This window comes from Martes martes, assembly GCF_963455335.1.
Source record: "Martes martes genome assembly, chromosome: 2".
NCBI classification, from domain to species: domain Eukaryota; kingdom Metazoa; phylum Chordata; class Mammalia; order Carnivora; family Mustelidae; genus Martes; species Martes martes.
The window spans coordinates 96,619,013-96,639,855 of record NC_137889.1 but is presented as its reverse complement, the minus strand read 5'-3'; the positions used below and the strand labels follow the sequence as shown (position 1 = coordinate 96,639,855).

The following is a 20,843-nucleotide window of genomic DNA, read 5'->3' as shown; positions in this document are numbered from 1 at the left end:
ATTTGATTTTTTGTTTTAATGGGAGATTTTAGGCTCTGAAGTGATTTTGTGAGATTTAAAAGAATCCAGGGGAAAAACCAGGGCTTTAATTATGTAGTCTTTGTTATTGTTGGACACTCAGATAGTTTAGATTCCTTAAGAGGCTTAAGATGAAAAGAAATAGTGACTCATCTCTTATAATAAATTTTGGTTCAGATGTAATTTGAAAGTCGATCAGTGTTTTCAACATTGCATATATTTTCTTAATATAAAACAATGCTTATTACCTTAACTTCATTATAAACTCATACTTTTCTCCTCTCATTATAAACTCATACTTTTCTCCTCTGAAAAGCAGGTAATTCCAGGTCTATTTTGTGATAGGACCAGATAGTGGATTTGCAGCATCTTTGCTCCACAGTATTCCACAGAACAAATTTTATTTCTTTTCAAATGAAAAAATACATATGTTAACACTTACAGTTTGGATATTAAAATTAAAACCAAAAACCTGCTTCTCAGACAATTCTTTAGATTGGAGAAATTCCAGGGGAAGAGTTGCTTGGATAAGAGTTAAATCCTGGATAACAAGGAAGATATTGCTCTGTGGATGAGTGCCAGAGCTCAAATCTCTAAAAATGACCAATTATCCCAAACAGCCTGGGTCTCATTACCCTGCTTGCCTTTTATGTTGTTTATTCTCAATAACTTTTCATATGCATTGATATTCAAGGCATATGTAGTTTTCACTCTACATATGTTAGAAATTGATCTTTTTGAAAAAATCACTTGACATTCCAACATATATCTGAGTGTTGAGAAGAACACTTTTAAATATGGTATGAGCCATTAGAAGTAGCATTATGAAATAAAATCTTTAAACAGTATTATGAAATAAAATTTCAGTGAGGATGTGCTTATAAAAGCAAAGCAGGCTACTATTTCTGCTAGGAAATTAGAAGAATAAATTATTTATATTGTTTGTTTTGTTTATACTGAGCTCCGCTTGATAAAGAATTTGGCAATGCCTAGAAAAGTACATAAGCTACAATGAATAAGATAAATCACTGAGGAAATTGGTAGGGCAGGAAAATTATCAACGCAATGATGATAACGAACTTACGATAATGATGGCATGTTTATTCAGTGTCTACTTCATGCCAGCACTGCTGTGAACACTTTTCATGTAGAAACTCATTTCATCCCCACAGTAACCCTAGTTGTTGGAACAGCTTACAGAGGAAGAAAAAGCGCTAAGATACACGTCCCACGTCACAGCGCTAGAGAGGCAGAACCCATGTTTGAAACCTGCAGCCTGCCCTTCCAGGTCTCTGGGCTCCACTGCCTCCTCTGTAAAACATACCCCTTCGAGACTCCCAAGGTTTGGTTCCAAGTCTTTCAGCAGCTAAACCAATGCTGCAAATACAGTCGTGGTGTCTATAGGTGAAAAAAGTCAATCCAGGAGAATTAAAAAATGAAATACTTGATAGACATACTTGAAACTGCCTCATTGCACTATATACTGAATCATACTGAGACTTAAACCATGCCTCTATATCAGTAATGCGGTATAACTCTTGCAAGTGTCCAAGCCTCCCGACATCAGCAGTCTAGTGAGAGCCAGCCAGGCAAGCATGGTGGCACTTTGCCCACTCAGCTGAGAACGCAACATTTCAGCCTCCGGACATTTGGTGTTTTGCGACACACAGGCCACATGGTACTTCAGGAGGTTTCAAATCCTGGATTAGGACAACCCACCGGGGGTTCGTGGTGGGGTACGGTGGAGTTGGGTAATTTTGAACATGCAGCCAAGTTAGCGGCAGAACTTAGTATGTTGATAAATACGGTTGTGGATGTATATGGATTTGGCATCGTGGCACTTTATTGAAAGAGTTTGGCCAGCACGATTCAAATGCCAGATGACAGTTGCTTCTTCTAGAAGAGTGAGGTTCAATATCTAACTACAAGTAAAGCAGTCAACCCAAGCACAGGGCCTGAGGCCATCCTGTCCTGTGAAGGAGAGGTGTCCTGCTCTGAGTCTGAGCCCAAGAAAAGAAAAGAAGGGAAGGGAAGAGAAAGGAACAGAAGAGGAAAGGAGAGGAAAGGAGAGAAAAAAGAAAAGGAGAAGGGAGGGTAAAAGAGGAGGGGAGAGGGGATCAGCATCTCCCCGAAGGTCTTCCACATTTTTTGTGGTTATTGGTGGTGGCAGTGGTGTCCTTGTAACTTAACAATGAACTACCTTGGCACTGCTTCTGAAGGGGCATTATATCAAAGAACTATGTTCTCTCTCTCTTGTAACCGTGAACAAGAGAGAAGCAAAATCCCTTTTATTCAGTGCATATTAATCACTATCAAAACATGCAGCTGTTGGATTAATTTGGATACTAATTTACTTCTAGTTTGATTTTGCCACTTAAAATGAAGTGCTGTCGCTGAGGCAACAGTGTGAAAGTATGTTGTTGTAAACGACGTTTGAGTCATGAAAGCTCCATTTGTTTTGCCAAATAATTAATCTGATGTTCAATGAATCTCCCACTGCCCAGAGACCTTTGTCATCCTGAGATGCAACATTTAGTGTTTATAGATGCTTGATTTAGTGGGGCCTCTGCCAGCTGATGGCTAACAAATGATAGCACAGCCAAGGAGGGCCAGTGGGATTTGCATCTGGTTTGTGTAATGGTAAACCTGGGGTACCAGCTGTCTATCACAAACTCTCCTCAAAAACTCAAGGAGAGGGGCCAATAATCAGTTCATTAAAAAATGCAACAGCCAAAGACTCTTACGAAGATTGTGAATATCTGTTGGTGAAGTGCTTGGCTGGCCCAGTGTACCAGCTGACAGAGGTGTGGTTGAGCTAGGGCTGCTGTGCATTACTCCAGGGGATGATATTACAGAAACTGTGGTGTGACTGGCGCCCCCTAGCATTGTGTGACGTGGTAGCTCTGCATTTTTTTATAGTCCCGAGTTTTTACTTTTTTTATAGTAGCCTATTATCATTTAACACGTTTGTGTACCTGCTTGCCTCTGAACTACTACAGAACTAGTTTTATTTTCTTACAGTGTTGCCAAACTGTGGCGGAGTGCCCACAGCCTAGGAAACTTCTATTTTTTTTAAGCTTCTTCATTTAATTGAATAAAAGTGAAAGCATATTTTGTAAAGCCAAGAATTTTAGCTTTTGTGTTTAAACACATAAGAACTTCTTACAAGTGTTATTCAAATCGGTATGTCAGTTCAGTCTTCACATTCTAATTGTTAAGAATCTTCAGGAGACAAGTGAAAGAAGACCAAGTGAAACATGCTTAAGGTCAAAAGAAAAAACTGAATTTAGTGGTTCACATAACAGACATCCCAGAATCAGATCCATCTGATTCAATCCAGATCCACTGACCCGAAAGACGACCTCAGGGCTTTCTCTCTACATCCCTCAGCTCTGCCTTTCTCTGTGTGGGCTTCATTCACACTTGCTTTTTCCATCCCCCATTATGATGGCCACTAGCAGCCTAGCAGCGCCATACTGGCAGACAGCCCTTTCAGCAGACCTTTCCTTTCTGTACAGCGAAACCCCAGATTCTGTTTTGATGGCACTACCTTGGGACACGTGCTCACGGGGGTGGGGTCCAGTAATTGTGGTCCCAGGATTAGAATCTCTCAGAGGGTGGAGGGGAAGTGAATGGGAAATGGAACCACTTGGCCTGAGAGTGTAGGAAAACTTTCTGTCACAAAACAAGAAGTGGGCGATGGGCAAAGAGAAGGGTGTTTCCGTGACATCATCCTCCATTTAACAGGTGATGAAACTGAAGCTTAGAGACGATATTGTGTGGGCAACCTGGGTCTCCTGGCACTGAGTGCAGAATGTTTTGTACATTATCTCTCACTTACGCAGTTGTTCCTGTCACATATCAGGTGACTAGGGAATCAGTAGTAAGGACTTTTTTTTCAACCCGTAGCATGGGACTGAGAATACAGAAGAACTGGAAGCAGTGAATGGGTAAAGCGAAATATTTTTTTGAGTCTTTGTTTCAGTGGGATTCAACTTGATTTCCCAATTAATGAAAAAGGCAGCTTGATTTTCCAGACAGATCACATACATGGAAGTTTTCCCTGAAGTGATCTCAACAGAAACAGCCAAGTTCAGATAGCTTCCTCGTTCTCCTGGCTATTTGAAGGATTTTATTTGCTTTGATTTGGATGTGGTTCTGATTTTGGTGAGAGTGAAGCGGCACTTGGACCTGAGGGACATGTGTGGGTTCTTTTTTTTTTTTTTTTTCCATTTTATTTTAATAAACATATAATGTATTTTTATCCCCAGGGGTACAGGTGTGTGAATCACCAGGTTTACACATTTCACAGCACTCATCATAGCACATACCCTCCCCAATGTCCATTTCCCCACCACCCTCTCCTGTCCCCCCTCCCCCCAAGCAACTCTCAGTCTGTTTTTTGAGATTGAGTCTTTTATGGTTTGTCTCCCTCCCAATCCCATCTTTTCCTACCTCCCCCCAACCCCCCCCCACATTGCAACATGTGTGGGTTCTAAAGAATCATAGGCATTGGCTCTGCACAGGCCACAGTGCCTTGGAGACATTTTCACAAATACCGCATGGTTCTGCATCCACGTTTGCATAAAACAGCATAACTTTGATGCCCATATTATGTTAGTTTAGTTTTATTTACTTTTTGATTCACTTTTAGTAGCAGTCAGCCTGGAAGGTATGACAAGGATAATGATTTCACAAGAACTTGAGTTGAACCCGGGTACAGAGGAAGAGGGAGTTAGGGGTCTGCCTTGAAATCAACCTGCTTATTTAAGTAGATTTAAAGAAAGACAGAGCATGAAAACAACAAATCAGCCTGACTTATCTAAGAGGAGTAGATAAAATAGTCCCTGCAGGAGGAAATGTGTAACCCAATCAAGTAGTTTATCACATCTTCATGAAACCTTGAAATAGCTCTATGAATTGATATTGTTTCCAAAAGCTATGTGAGCCATGCTGTCTTGCCCTGCCCCACTGTGAACCCTGAAATCAATCCATTGCTCTCTCAAACTTTGGGAAAATGATATGCTGCTAATGTCAATGAGCTAGCTGCTTTCACAGAATGGTTTTTCACTCCCTGAGTTTACTGAAGTGGAAGACAGAGAGGCTACACCTTTCTGAAAATAACCACATGTGCTCAGAGACCTAGATTTTCCAGGCATGAGTGCATTTCTGATAAAACACCTCCTTAACATGAGAAAACCTTGTTATTCTTCCTTTCCACAAATCGTTTGCCTCCTTTATATTTGTAAAGATTGTCAACTCTTATTTCTTTTTTGGAGATTTGATAAAACAGAGGCCCCAGAGAAAGGGAAATGGATACTGTTCAAAGAAATCCACCTCCTGTAACGGAAGAGGCCACAGCTGTATCCTAATGCCCCTCAGCTGTACCCTACCTTTCCGCAAATAACCCTCCTTTGCCTCAGTTTCCATTCATTTGTAATCATTATTTATATTATAGATATTCTGAAGGAGCCTTTAGAGGTGGAGAAAGTGCAATTTAAGATATTTCTGGCTCAAGAGTGACAACTAGGAGTTGTTTTATTTTGCAGAGGAGTTGCACTGTATATCTTTGAATATTTTCCTTACATCTTTCTACAGATTGTCTTGACTTATTATTACTTATTTGACAATCATTTTAACAGTGCTAATACCTCATTTTGTGTGGCAGTTAACAACTTTCAAATTGCTTACATATATTCTGTGCCTATTGTGTTGTATTATACCTCTCCATATTGTGGACAATGATTTGCTAAGTCTGTTTCCTTTAACTTAGACATTAGCTTTTCTAGGTGATTTAAAGCAATTATTATGAATATGTTGGCTGAATAAATTAAAAAGTAAACCAAATAAAAGAGCAGTAAGAACACATCATTGTGATCTCTAAAAAGACTAGCAGATGCAGCATGTATAAAATGATCTTAAAAAGTTACCATTTGTATATTTCCCATTTTGACCTGTAAATAATAAATAGAAGTTGGTGCCTCCTTGAGAAGCTCCTCAAAGATGATTCTTCATCAGATGATTCTCCAAGTCTGTATGTTGAATGTTCATCAAAGGAAATTACTGCTACTTAGGAGCTGGGTGGACCTTGGGCAAGCTAGTTGGCTTCTTTGTACCCCTGCTTTTTCATCTTTACAGTAATGGAGATAACAATATCACCCATGGTGTTGTGAGACCTACAAGAGGGAATAAATCTAAAGTACTTAGTGGGATGCCTGGCCTTTGTAAGTGCTTCGTATTTGTTATTTTTATAGTTGTTTTGATGTTGTCCCTAATAATAATACTGTGAGAGAATCATGGACAGTGATTTGACAAATCGAAGTTTTCACATTATGGGAGGCAGCATCACTCAGTCTTAACCAACTAGGAGTACCTGGATTCCTTTCCCAGCTCTTCCATTCATCGGATGGACAGTCTTGGGAGACACACTCAAACTTTCAAAACCCGAGTTTTCATCTATGAACATAAGGAGCTTACTATGAAATTTGCATCCATAAGATAACTAAGAAATGAGATGGCAATAGGACATCATTAAATCATTTTTAAAAAATGGTATCATAAAGAAAACTTCCTTCACATCTTCTTAGACACAGTCACTAGCTTTAAGCAAGTGATGATGGAGCCCATCATTAAATCTCATTCAGTCTTTTGCCCTACAGCTGAGTACCCTGGATCCACAACAAATGGTATGTGTCTGATCTTTACATTTTTAAACAAAATAAAAGTAATAATATCTGTTTATTTGTAAAATGTAGAAGTAGGTTTAAAGTAGTTGGCACCATGGCAAGTTTTAATTTGATCTTAGTAGAGAAAATACCTTAGGAGTGCTATGTTTCCAGTCTTATTTCCTTATTTCCTTTGATCTTCACTTTTGGTTTCTTCTAAATACATGACAATATTAATGTGCCACTTAATTCTGAGGCCCAATATGATTCCCAAAACAAATTTATTGGAAATAAGTTCAACTGTACTGGTTAGTTAATCCTTTTCCATTTTTTGTCAAAGAATTTAGTTACAGACCCCAAGAAAAGTACTTCCAAATACAATAGTCTTTTTTTTTTTTTTTTAATTCTAACTGTCTTTAAATGAGACCAGAGTCTTTGGAACTTTTTGTTTATTTGTAAACTTCTAACAATGTTGAAGCTTTTGTCATATTTTAGCATCTAGTATTTATTTGAAACATCAAGGTAGACTTACGTCTTGAAAGAGTTTTTATTTTATAAAAATAGCTTACCTCTTTCAACTTCATGTAAAGATGGCAGGCTAGGCTAAAGTGACAAAGAATGCCTTAAGGGGAACTTTGAATGAATAACTTTGAAGGAAAACTATTTTCACCAAAGACTTGTCCAGATTTAATTAGTTACGGGGGTTAAAGGCAGAAAGAAAAGGCCAGGAGCCTAGAGGGATTTTAGGAGTAAAGTGTCAAGGAGAAGTGAGGTCTCACATGGAGAAGGAAGTGTTACTACTTTAAAGTTTAATAATTTTGTGACCCAGTGTCAAGTGTTGTGATTTCCAGTGGCAGGGCTGGTGAAAATGTAAAACATTAACCAACCCTGTACCTTGCTGGAGGTGATTCATACCCTTACTATCTTCTTCAGGATCCTGGGTATATTATCTTCCAAAACAGTAAATTTTGGAAGAATGTCTTTTGTTCCATCAAAAGGGATAAAAAGTGGGGGTATTGGCTCATAATCAGTACCCTCCCACAATCAGTGAATTAATCTTTTCTTGGCAAAGTCGTGAAATGTGAATTTATATCACATGCTACTTGGAAACTATAATTTTAAATAAGACACACATGGATCCAGAATTCAATTACTGGAGCTAAAGATAACAATGATATTGTTTGTTTCTGTTTTAAAACCTGTGCAGAAATTTTGGTGTCCTGTAAACATTACCAAAACTATAAATGTACAGTGGTTTTTAGTTGTTGATGTTTTCAGTTTTATCATTGGATATTAGCTTATCCTAAACATTGTAGGACAGTGTTTAGAACATAGTAGGCATATGATAACGCCAACTTTGGCAAGTGATGGCTCAAGTGAGGCAGAGAATTTACTGTGAAAAGCAATAGTCAATACAAAACATATGCATATATATTTCCTTTATTTTTTTTCCATTTTATTTTATTTTATTTCTTTTCAGTGTTCCAAAATTCATTGTTAATGCCCCACACCCAGTGCTCCATGCCATACGTGCCCTCCACAATACCCACCACCAGGCTCACGCAACCCCTCACTCCCTCCCCTCCAAAACCCTCAGTTTGTTTCTCAGAGTCCACAGTCTCTCATGGTTTGTCTCCTCATTTTATATTTTATTGCTATATCTGTATCCACACACATTTGCACACACATAAATAACCGCAGAGAGAAAGGTCCAGAACAAAACACACTAGTGTCAAAAGTTGGTAGAATGGGGAATGGGAGGGAGGTTGAGGGTTGAATTTCCATTTTTGTTATTTGTTTCTTTATTATAGAATTTTAGCAACTGGAATAAATAAAATTTAAAATATGCAATTTTTAAAAAACCATAACAGCATTAAAAAGGCAATAGTTTATGGGTAGCTCAAAAATAAGAAGATAAAATAAATTATTAAGTGAATTAGAAGAGGGTATTGAAATGGTGCTACAAAACTTATGTAATCAGAAAATATATACCAGAGCCAGGAAATCTTGAGATTGGCCTGACACATCTACTCCTGTCACTTAATAGTCACACAATCTCAGACAAGTCATTCAGACTGTCTGGGCCTCATTTTCCTTTTCTATAAGATGAGAAAACTGAATCAAAATTCTATGTAGATATTTAACTATACATCACATTATTCTCTGCAGCCACAAGCAATACTCACCCATGTTTTCCACATCCTATGTTCCCATACAAGCACCCAGCCAGGGAGACAGGGCACGAAGAAATAAAATAATTCTCTGAGCCCTTTTTCCCCACCTTTGGATCCCTGGCCTCCCTCCTGAAGTCTTGAGCACAGTCATGATGGAAGCAAAGACTTCTTGACTAGAGGACTTCTAGAGTGCTCTCAAGTTCTAGAAGCTCTGCTCTTTCTGTGTATGGTGTACTCACACCTTGGATTTTTGTTCACACTATATAGACCTACTTATCAGCCTACCTACCTACCTAACCATACTTACAAAAGCAATAGATGGTTGGGAGCATGACGAGGACCAGCACTGGGCTTCTGACTTACCAGCAGAGTTTCTCTCACCACCTGCTCCTGGCTCCTCCAAACCAGTCCCTGACAGTAAACCTATTTTGAGAAGTGATAAGGTGAGTGGTGTTGGTGTGTAGGGAGATTACTAATGAGAAAGCAAATCCTGACGTTTTATTTATAAATTATGTCCAAAATTTAAAAGAAGAAAACTGTAGTGGGACAAAACGATTTTCTATACCCCCAAGAAAGAATGAGGACTCATAAGAGGACACTAATACGAAATCTAAAGTTTTATTTTTTACAAAGTAGGAAAATAAGAAGTATTCACGCCTCTAAATTTGAAAAAAATCTAGAAACTTACAGTTTGAGGAATTTATGTATCTTTTCATCAGTTTACTCCACAAATATCGTCCTTTGGTCCTGCTACATACCAAATATGTGCTACATACATACAGACTCATGAATGAATTACACATAATTGTACTGAAATAAGCTGTCTGTGTAGGGGGGCACAGAAAAGTTCAATGTGACCTATCACTGTGTTAAATGTGATGACATAGCAATGCATATTATGTGGCGTTAACACAGAGAGAAGACAACAAATCCATGCTCAAAGAGTCTAGAATGAATTCCTGGAGGGGATGAAATTTAAGATGAACTTGGAAAGAAGAATAGGAGTTTACTAGGCACTGGTCAGAAAGGATACTTTGGGAAGACAGATTAAAGACTTCCTAGTGCTCAAGGGTGTTTTGGAAAATGAGAGAGGGTTAGTATCCACAACAGCAATACAACAAGAAAACAATAAAATAGTTACCATATGTGAAGATCTTATCTGTGGTCAGCTTTACGCTGAATCATTCCTATTGCTTTACTTCACATACCCCGAACAGAACGCTATCACCACCTTGCTTTGTCTCCCTATTTTATTTTATCTTTTCAAAAGATTTTATTTCTTTATTTGAGAGTGAGAGACAGCACAAGTAGGGAAAGCAGCAGGAGGAGAGGAAGATAGACTGTGGCCTGATCCCAGGACACTGGGATCATGACCTGGGCCAAAGGCAGATGCTTAACTGACTGAGCCACCCAGGCACCCTGCCTACCCATTTTATAGTCATGGAAACTGAGATTAGGTGAAATGCCAAAAGTCACGCACAGTAAAAAGTGGTGTTGAGATGCAAATCCAAGTCTGTGGGGTCCCAAAGTCGATTTTCATAGCAATTACCCAATTCAGACCCAAAGTCTGTGGTCTCCCCTGGATACGGAAAGCCCTGCACCCATTTATTCAAAAAGTATATAATCAGTTCCAAAGACTATAATAAGAGCCAGTTAGTTCACTACAAAGTTATTATAAAAGGCAGTGCTAGAAGTGTTTTTAAGCCTCTAACAAAGCAATCACTAAGGCTAGGGGAGAGGTAGGTTCTAGGCTGACAGGGTTAGGAAAGGAAGAGAAAAGTGCCTGGAAGAAATGATGGCCTGAGGCAGAGTTTAGAGGATGAGGAGGAACAGTGAAATAGGAGAGGAGGGCCACAGAAGCAGGTGTAGAAATTGCAGGTTGTGTCCAGAAGACGGTAGATGGACTGTGTTTGTTGGAACATAGAGGACAGGGAATGGAGTGGTGAGAAAGGAAGGTGCGAAGGTACACACACATTAGATCATGGAGGGGCTTGTGCACCATGTAATGAGCTTGCATTTATCTTATGGGAAAGGAGATTTAGGATTTTAAACAGAGAAGTGACTTAGAACTTGCCTTTAATCAGGAGGCAAGGGATACCACTCATGAGGCTTTGAAAATGGTGAGAAATGATGATGGCAGTGGACTCAGAAACAGAAAAAGAAGCAGATTCAAGAAACAGGTAGGCTATAAAATTAGTAGCACTGTTGATTGTTTTTATGTTGGAAGTGGGAAAGAGGAGAAAGTTGAAGACAATTCTTGAAAGATCAAGATTTTATAACCTTGAAGTTTCCTTTATTCACGAACTTCGTTATGGCTCCAGAGGGTAGTATATATTTTAGGTGTATTATTAATTATTTCACTAAATTTAAGGGATAATTTCTTCACTCCAGAGTCACTAAAAAGAGTTTCTAATTTGCATGTGAAATCTGAGATTACAGTTTTTTAACAGTCAGATTTTAAAAATATAAATTGTGTGTTTTTATCATTGATCATTATTATTTTGGGGTCTTAATTTTATGGCTGAACATTGTACATATATTACCATAGATTTTATTTTCATTGTTTCCAATATTTTGAATTTAATTCTTATTCTTAATTTGGTGACACTTGTCTCCTTTGCTATCTCATCCTAGCACTCTGATATGTTCAGTTCCCTTTACATGTGAATGTTGAAATTCCCAGAAGCTCGGTTATGGGTGTTCAGGTTCTTTGCTTTATCATTTTTCACATACTTGAAAATTTCCATCAAAGTTAAAAAAAAAAGTACAGATTTTTTGATAAGGATATGGATAGAGAGATTATATTCAGGTAATTTGAATTATCATAATACATTACTATGGGGAAGTAATACATACTTTTCATAGCTCTTGGAGCAAGTAATCAATTTTAGATGTGTTCACTTTGATTGAATGAAGGTTTTAGAACCTACTAAGTATATGGTGGAGCTGGACTATAGTAAGGAATACAGAAATGACTGGGCCTCTCGAATTGCATCAGAGGATTTCACAATTGAACAGTAAGGAACAGTTATCTCTGCGAGGATTAGGACAAGATTTCTCAGTGACATTGAAATAGGCAGTGAAGAGTCCATAGGAAATAAAGCATCATGTGCACAGCTAACATGCGTGTGGGAAAACATTGAAAAAGCTACCTTAGTGTGGAATATGGTACCACCAATTTTGGTTTTGGTGGAACAGTGGTAAATAAGCTGAAAATTGAGTAAATTTTTGGCCGTGTTCTGTTGAACACAAAGTTTCCAGCAGAAGCTGTTATGATTCTATCTTCCACTTAGATGTGGGATAGCTGGGATAGAGAGAGGAAAATCAGGAGCAAGTCTGCAGCAAAGTCAGTCGGTAGCATGACTCTTGTAATAATCCATTTGCAAGTGGTACAGGCTTCAATTTGAGCAACAGAAAAGAGAATAGGGATTAATGGTGAGAGAGACAATATGGAGCTGATCTTCACTGTACACATCAGTTGGATCTGAAGGAGAGACAGGACTCCAAGCTTCTGACTGTGAGAATATTAAAATCAGAAATAAGGAGCTGAGTCAAAAAGAGAAGCTACTTTTAGAGGGAAGATGTTCATCTGATGTTGATGCTGAGATTAGACTGTTGAACAAAATAAAGTCGTCTAATCCCATAATGCTTTGAGTTTTGTGGGAGGGGAAAAGAAAAGAGACAACTAACTTAGTAAACTGATCTGAGAGGGGTAGGTGATACGAAGAAATCAAATAGAATGATGTGTTTGTGAAGAAACACATCGAGAGATTGAGACTGGGTGATCAAGAATCTCTTTGTGTAGGAGACGTCTTGAGCTGAAACCTAAATGGCAAGGAGAGAGATCTTTTCTACAAGAATGAAGAGTTTGTACAAATGCCCTAGGGTAGGCCTGCTTTGGGTGTGTTCAAAGATACAAACACCAGTCTGTCTGTCTTGAGAATGGTGAAAAGGTCATGAGGACGTGAGGGTAGGAAATGAAACGTAGAGACCAGCAGCAATCAGATCAAGTGGCTCCTCACTGGCCTTGGTAGAGAATCTGATTTTCTTGTTGGTCAATGCAAAGGCATCAAAGGATTTTAAGAAGAAAGGAGGTAGAACGGAAGACTGTGTGTGTGGCACAATCTGGTAATTGAGCCAGTGTTGTGGATGAGATGCTCAAGGGAGAGACTAAAAGGAGAGAAACTTGGTAAGAATATGACTGTACTCAGACAGCAGAAAACAAAGAGAAAGGTCAAAAAGATAGTATGGGAAGCAACTAAGTGCTAATGCGCAGTTCCCAGGGGAGGAGAAAGTTTCAAAAAGGAGGGAGTGGTGCAGTGAAGTCAAGCCTTAAATGAGACCAAGAGGTTGAGGAGGCACAGTCAATAGATGTATCATATTATTTTCCACACACAAAATGTTTTAGATTCAACTTTGATTATTTAGTGAGGGAATATTTTTAGTCCAAGGCTATTACATTTCATGATACATGACATTAATATTTGCATAGAAGATAAATATAATTTTTTTCATGTGGGAACAGGATCTGTCCTTATAAATGCTAAAGGACTACCTTTTAGATATACATATATTTCTGTTGTATTTTGTATAAGGATTTCTTCTCATTATTTCTGTTGCTAGAGTATTTCCTACGTACTTCTGTCTTATCATATAGAAACTTCTTTAGGAACAACAATTCAAGTGAAAAGAAAAAAAAAAGAAAAGAAAACCCTGCAGTCCTTGCCATGCACTGGACTAGGTATCTGTTATGCAGGAATGAATTAAGACAAGCACTGTTCCTAAAGCTCCAAACTTGCCTTCTAGTGGGGAAGAAATAATAAACAAGAAGAGTAGAGAGCAATGGGAGATGAGACCAGGGGCTGAGGTCCAGGATTTGGAAGTGAGGGGGCTTTCAGAAGAAGGGATGTCTGATATCTGAAGAATGAGTAAGAGTTATGAAACAGGGTGATGATGTTGTGGGGAGTGTAATGGCCGTTTGATTTGTTACCCTGGAAAGGCTACAGTCCCTGGTTACTCAAGCACTCATCTATGTGTTGCATGCTCATTCTTTCTCCCTCCCACCCTTTTTCTTTTTTCTTCCTTCCTTCCTTCCTCCCTCCCTCCCTCCCTCCCTTCCTTCTTTCCTTCCTTCCTTCCTTTCTTTCTTTCTTTCCTTTCTTTTCTTTTCCTCCCTCCCTCCTTCTCTCTTTCTTTCTTTCTTCCTTCCTTCCTTCCTTCCTTTCTTTCTCTTCTCAAAAGTGGCATCATTCTATGCAAATTAGTCAAAAATTTGCTTCATTTGCTTAGTTGACTAATGAATGCCCTTCTGATTTAATACACACAATTCTGCTCCTTGGTTTTATTGACAAAACAGTATTCTCTCGAAAGGACATATCATAAATAATTACCCAACCATTCCTCAGTTGATTGTTAGTTGTTCTCATTCAAACAGTTAATTCCATCTACCTTTTCTTGATATATTTTATGTATTTTTAAATAAACAGTGCTGTAGTAAACATCTTTGTGTATGTGTGTGTGTATATATATACATACACATACTATATATACATACATATTTATGTATGTACTATATATATACATACATATACACTATACTATATATACATACATATACTATATATATGTACTATATATACACACATATACTATATATGTACTATATATACATACATATATGTGTATATATGTATATATACACATACTATATATACTATATATACATACATATATACTATATATACATACTATATATAGTATATATACTATACTATATATACTGTATATACATACATATGTATGTACTGTATATACATACTATATACTATATATACTATACTATATATACTATATATACATATACTATATACTATATATACATACATATACACATGTGTTTATATACACATATACATTATCTATATACATATGTACACATATGTATACACACATATACACATGAGATATATACCTCATATATGTATACACACATATATAAATATATATAATATTATATTTATATACACACACATACACCTATAAATGCCATTATGTCTGTAAGGTGTGTTCCAAGAAATGGGATGACATATTTGGAGATATGCAGAGATTTAATTTTTAATTTTACTGTCAATTTTTCTCTACTGTGATACCAACTTACTCTATACCCAGTATATGCAAAGAGTCACATTTCTTCAACTCCTCATCAATCATACAATATATTTTAGCTAATATGATGAGCAAAACTAAACAGCTTCTTGGTTTATATTGTGTTTATTAAATTAATTGAGAAAGAGAGTAAATGTATTTTTGAAAACATTTTTCTAAAAGCACAGTATAGACTATGTGGTAGAGGTAAAGACTACAGGCAGGAAAACACTTAGGAGGACTTTATAGTAATAAAATTCAGAGATCATAAAGACTTAGACTGGGGCAGAAGAAGGTGCCTCTCTTTCACAAGAAAGTGCATCCCCAATAGCATGTTGACTCTGTGTCACCATTAATCATGTCTAAGCATGATTTCAAAAGTATTTCTTGAAAAGAAGAAGAAAAAAAGTTTTTTCTTTTGGAGTTGTAATCATGCAGTACTTCCAAATTGTGTAATACTGTTAAGGCATTATATATTCAGCTACTTAAATTTAAATGATGAGTCCATTAATATGTTGCTTGAAATATAGACCAGTCTTTGTCTTCCAAAGGATATTTTAATCAAAATATTAAAAATAAGCTAGAGTCTCATTCAAATAGTTAATTTCAGCTGCCTTTGTTGTAATATATCATGAATTATCTCTCTGATGGATGGGCAGCCAAATGCAGATAAAATTAGCTTTGCAGTCATTCATTTTAAATTGCTCTTGAATCATTTGGAAGTAAATTCCATTTCAGAAGAATACGCTTCAGGTCTCAGACAAAGAGATAATAGTCCTATATTTTATGATATAAGCAATAATAGTTTAAGCCTTATGATTCAGAAATATAGAAACTTATGTATTAAGTTGATGAAAATTAAGGCTTGATACATAGCAATAAAACCAGCAATGTAAGCTTCCTAGATTGATGTTCATAGCATAATATTTTTCTGTCAAGATTTAGGTGGAATGAAAGTCTATAAAAATAATACATGGTGCAAAGCTTTCTCTTCTTGTATATAAATGAAAAAACAAAGTCTATATGAGAAAACAGAAAAGGAAATATTGAGATTTACCTGATATCAAGATGAAAATGGTGATATCAATATTGAGTAACGGTAGAAAGTGGGAAATTAAGTCAAATGTTATAGGAGAATAAGATGAATAATAATATTACAACAAAATTGAAAAGGCAATAATAGTTTTAAGCTAATCTTGATTTCAGTGTACAGAATAAAGCCAACTTTGGAAATTTTACTTTGTTAATTTGAATGAACTACATGCAGAAAACTTGTTTAGCAATTTTATTAATCAAGTCGTATGGCCCAATTAGCATAATGCCATCCGTATGAGCATCTGGGGTGTGCCTTTATACAATATATAATAATTTGGGATAACTGTGGCACTTTGCCAGAAATAAGTTCATTGTCTGAAGTTGCTGTTCACAAACTGAGTTGCCATTATCTCCCTGAACACTTCAGGGCTCTTTAGATATTTATATTAAGAAATAAAGTATTAATAGGATGCATTCACTGATCTCCCTGCTGAAAAAACAAATTGTTCTTTTATAGCTTCAAGTTTTGTAGCATGACCTTAATAGTATCAGAAAGCTGGTTTATTTGGATAGTAAAATGAATTTCACACTAGCAACTGAGCTCAGTAAATAGTCTACCAACTCAAGGTAGAATCTCAAACCTTGTTATCTCCATGTATTGGACTTTAAAATCTCAGACTGTATTATATCCATGTATTAAGGAGTCTGCTAGTGCCCCAAAAGATTTAGCTTTCGTGTTGCAGGGAGTTTACTTGTTTTTGGTCAGACACATGGATGAGCACTGGAGTACATCCAAAGGGAAAGCCATGAACAAATAAAATTGCACACTTTCCCTTGCACACCATTGCAAACACACTACTTAGAGACTTATTTGGAGGCTGAGTTTCTCTCTCTGGAAAGCCATGATTCTTCTAGAAAACATCTAATCACCATAAGAAGCTGAGAAATAGCAAATAAGTTCCAAAACAAAAATCTACTAATAAAGATGTAATTTTAATTCTCAGATTTTTCCTTGAAGTAGAATGCTCAGTTAACTGACACTTGTAGGTAGACAGGACTGACTTCATGGGTATGTGACCTGTTACACAGGACTCTTGGTTTAACGCTTATCTGTCACTGTTTCAGAATTCCTAATACAACGAGGATCCCCAAATCTTCACTCTGCACTAGGTCACACAAAGTCTGTAGCCAGTCCAGTTTGGAGATCTTAACTATTGTTACAACCTTTGGTATGTAAATTCATTTGAGGCGCTATGAACTCTAAAATACCTCATGAACCCTTTCCAAATGATTGCAGTTGCCATTTGTAGAATAGTGCTTTTATAAAATTCTTACTGACCACCTATAATGTGCCTGGCAGAATGCTAGAATGCTAGACTTAATGGAAAATAAAAATGAATATGACAATAATTTCTGCCTCCAAAAGAGCTTTCATTCTAGCATTAGGCATTTGTTATATAGTTCTGGCTTTTGAAAATTGGTAATAGTTGCATAAAACTGGTTGCCAAAACTGAAAAGTAGATTCCTCCATATGTGTGCAAGGCAAGTACACACACAGTGCAGAGGAGCTAAGTGTGCATGAAGAGGTATTTGTAGATGCTCATTTGCAGACAATCAATTTTTTCCTTGTTAAATACATGGTATTTGGAGATGATCACTTTTTCCTTGTTAAATACACATGGTATTTGAAGATGGTCCTTGTTTCCTTATTAAATACACATGGTATTTGGAGATGATCACTTTTTCCTTGTTAAATGCACATGGTGTTTGGAGATAGTCATTTTTTTCTTGTTAAATACATATAGATATAACCATGCTAGATGTTTAAATACTCAGAAGTTTTCCTTAATAATTTTGGCTGAAGAGAATTGGCTTGCTTGTTTGATTTTCAAAACATACTCTAGAAAAAAATTTAAGATGACATTTCATTAAAAGACAATTTCTGAAATTAATGCCAATACTTATCATTTCTGTCTAGAGCAAAGAAAGTATTGTCTTAACATACGTGACCCAATGGTGGGGGAGTTGTTGTCTGGGCCAGCTGACATGGTTGTGCATGGTGTCCAGGCCAACTTCTTGCAAATGAAGAAGGAAAGAATTTCCCAGCAGCACATGAGCCCACTGATAATCAGTCCTTCCCATTTTGTCAAATCTACCCACTTCTTTATACCTTACCGACTCAAGGTCTTGAAAATTATCTTTAGAAGTACCATTCCCATCCCCTGAATTGAGCACTAGAAGTAATGTGCCATATTGCCTGATGTGAATTTATCTAGCCATAGACTTAAACAGTGTATGTGTGTTATAAGAAATTGTAACAAATTAATATCATGTCATTGGTTAAGGCATCTCCCTAGATGCTACTTAAGAGATGGGGTTTATGCAGAAACAAGAATGATATGTTAAAAAAAAAAAAACTGTATTTACCACAAAATGAAAATATTTCAAATGATGGAATCATTCCTTAAGAAGTTGCATACTAAGTGTTATTTAACGAACACCTTGAAAAATCAACACTTGACGAAGCTTCAAACCAAAATGTAGAATTATTTCTCTTTACTGGTAGTGACCCTCTTGTCTTAAAACTCAAAATTAAGCAATACAAAATTAGTTTGTCCATACATTTTTTAAATATGTCATTAAATCATTACTATCTTTTCCAGCACTTAAGAGAGCCCCTTTTGAGTTGAAAACATATGTGTGACTTTTCCAGCTTCCATTAGTCTTCCCAGTAGTTTACAATAAAATAATCAGAAGGAAGAAATACATGCTTTGGGCAAGAAAGGGTAATCAATTTTTAGTGCCTATCTTTCTGTAGGATGTGAATACATAAGTACTTTGCTACATGATTGAATAATGTAAGGTAGTAAACAGTCATCTGATATTTTGCAATCATCATTCCTTCTAAAAGAACAAATCTCACTTTCTAAAACAATGACTGAAAGGAAAACTTTTTATATTTTGGAAACCTGAATAAATATATTAAAATACATACACATTTTGGTATGTTTAAATATACACCAATAGTAAAAAAAAAAAAAAAAAAAAAAAAAGAAGAAGAAGAAGAAAACGAAGAATCAACACTCTGCCTTCCTGAGTAATAACAATTAAAAACAACAGCAAACATTTTACAAAATTTCAGTTTGATATTTTGTGGCACTCTATTGATTATCAGAACTGTCTATCATCACATACAACAATAAGCACATAAGGAGGGATTGTGAATAAGACCTTCAAGATCTCAGCTTTATGTTGATGGATCTGTCAATACCCCAGTCCCCTATTCCTTTGCCTTTCTGAACTGTTTATTCAAGCAGTTTTGAATGTTCTTGCACATTGAATAAAGAAACCGAAATTGATGGAAACAAGGTTATTATTTAGTTAGCTGACAGTTTGGATCCTTGATGTTCTGCAATGGAAAAACCAGAGATGATGCCCTGCCAGAAGAAAGCAAATTAAGGAAGTAAAGTGAGAAAGAAAGCTAGCGCCAGGAAGCATCATTTACATCCCAGTGTCAGAAATTTATCATTTGGGAGGAGCTTTGAAAGCTAGTTGTGTCTGTGATGCAAGTGAAGCCAATTTTTACTGCAGAACATATTGGCAGAGATCAAACACGGTTGCTGTTTGACAGCTGCCCCATGAGCTAGATGGAAAAAGTGCCAGACCAGGTTTCTTAGCAGACAAATGGCCGTTTGACAAATGGCCATCTCCCCAAACAGAGCAACAACTGAATGAGTAATAAAATGAGTTTTAAGGTAACGTATGAGCAACCAGACTTTACCTATACTACGTCATGTATTTACTACCAAATGTGTATACTTTTAAAGAATTTTTAAAACTTTTAATTTGAGCCTCACACCTTTAACCTTACATATTAGCCTGGGGTGCTTTATCAACTAACAGAATGAACAATAGTTTTGCTTCCCACAATCTGCCACAGGAAGAAAATTATCAGGTCTGACTTAGTTTCAGTGTATTGGAAAGACTTTTTACCTTGACTTTTGTGAAATATGATAATAGGGTTTTTTAGGGCATTTTTAAATTTTCTATTTTTATTTGGAATCATATAGAACTCAAGTTAAGAAAAACATACCTCCAAGTGTATAAGTATCTCAAGTGGTTTTGGAGTTTTGTTTATTCGGTGATGTTGAAGCAGCAAAGTGGGAGCAATATATTTGATAATTTTCAGTACTATAGAAAATGAGACTATTGACTATTGTTGATCTTGCTAATACTCAGTAATATTCTAATGAGGATAGGTTTGACTAGTCATATCATACATCTGATATTTGAGGTATGGTTTCTAAATAAGACCAAACAGCATTGCTAGGCTCTAGGCTCTACTATCAATCTACTGTTGGACTGACTCAATATTATTACCTCTCCTTCTAGTGCTGAGAATAATCCTGAGCTCAATAAATACTTTTGGTTGAATGAATGAATAAGTGAATGACAATGTCATGCAGTGGTATCTTTTGAAAATAAAGATAGGTTTGAATCTGAACTTGAAGGTCATTAATTTCATGTTCCCAGTGTTCCTTCTCAGCTTCGTGCAAAGACCTTACGGTTTACCTGTGAGCCTTGTATTTTTCAAACAAATTTTTCTAATGAAACCATTTTTGCTTTTGTCAGCTCTCAAGGGGAACACTGTGTAGTGGGAGGTGTAGTACTATATTGGGAAGATCACAGTTTTTGAGTGAGACAAACCTGGGTTCTGGTTCCAGTTGTGCTATTTACTACATGCACGCTTGGGCAAGATATTTACCTTCCCTGATGTTGAGTTTCACCATGCATAAAAATGAGAATA

At 36.6% G+C, this 20,843-nt stretch overlaps 1 protein-coding gene across 2 annotated transcripts in view; it reads left to right on the top strand.

Moving 5' to 3' along the window:
- UNC5C (unc-5 netrin receptor C) overlaps window positions 1-20,843 on the top strand; it is a gene marked incomplete at both ends in the record, with an annotated part of 346,897 nt that overhangs the window by 177,827 nt on the left and 148,227 nt on the right. The window lies entirely within an intron of this gene.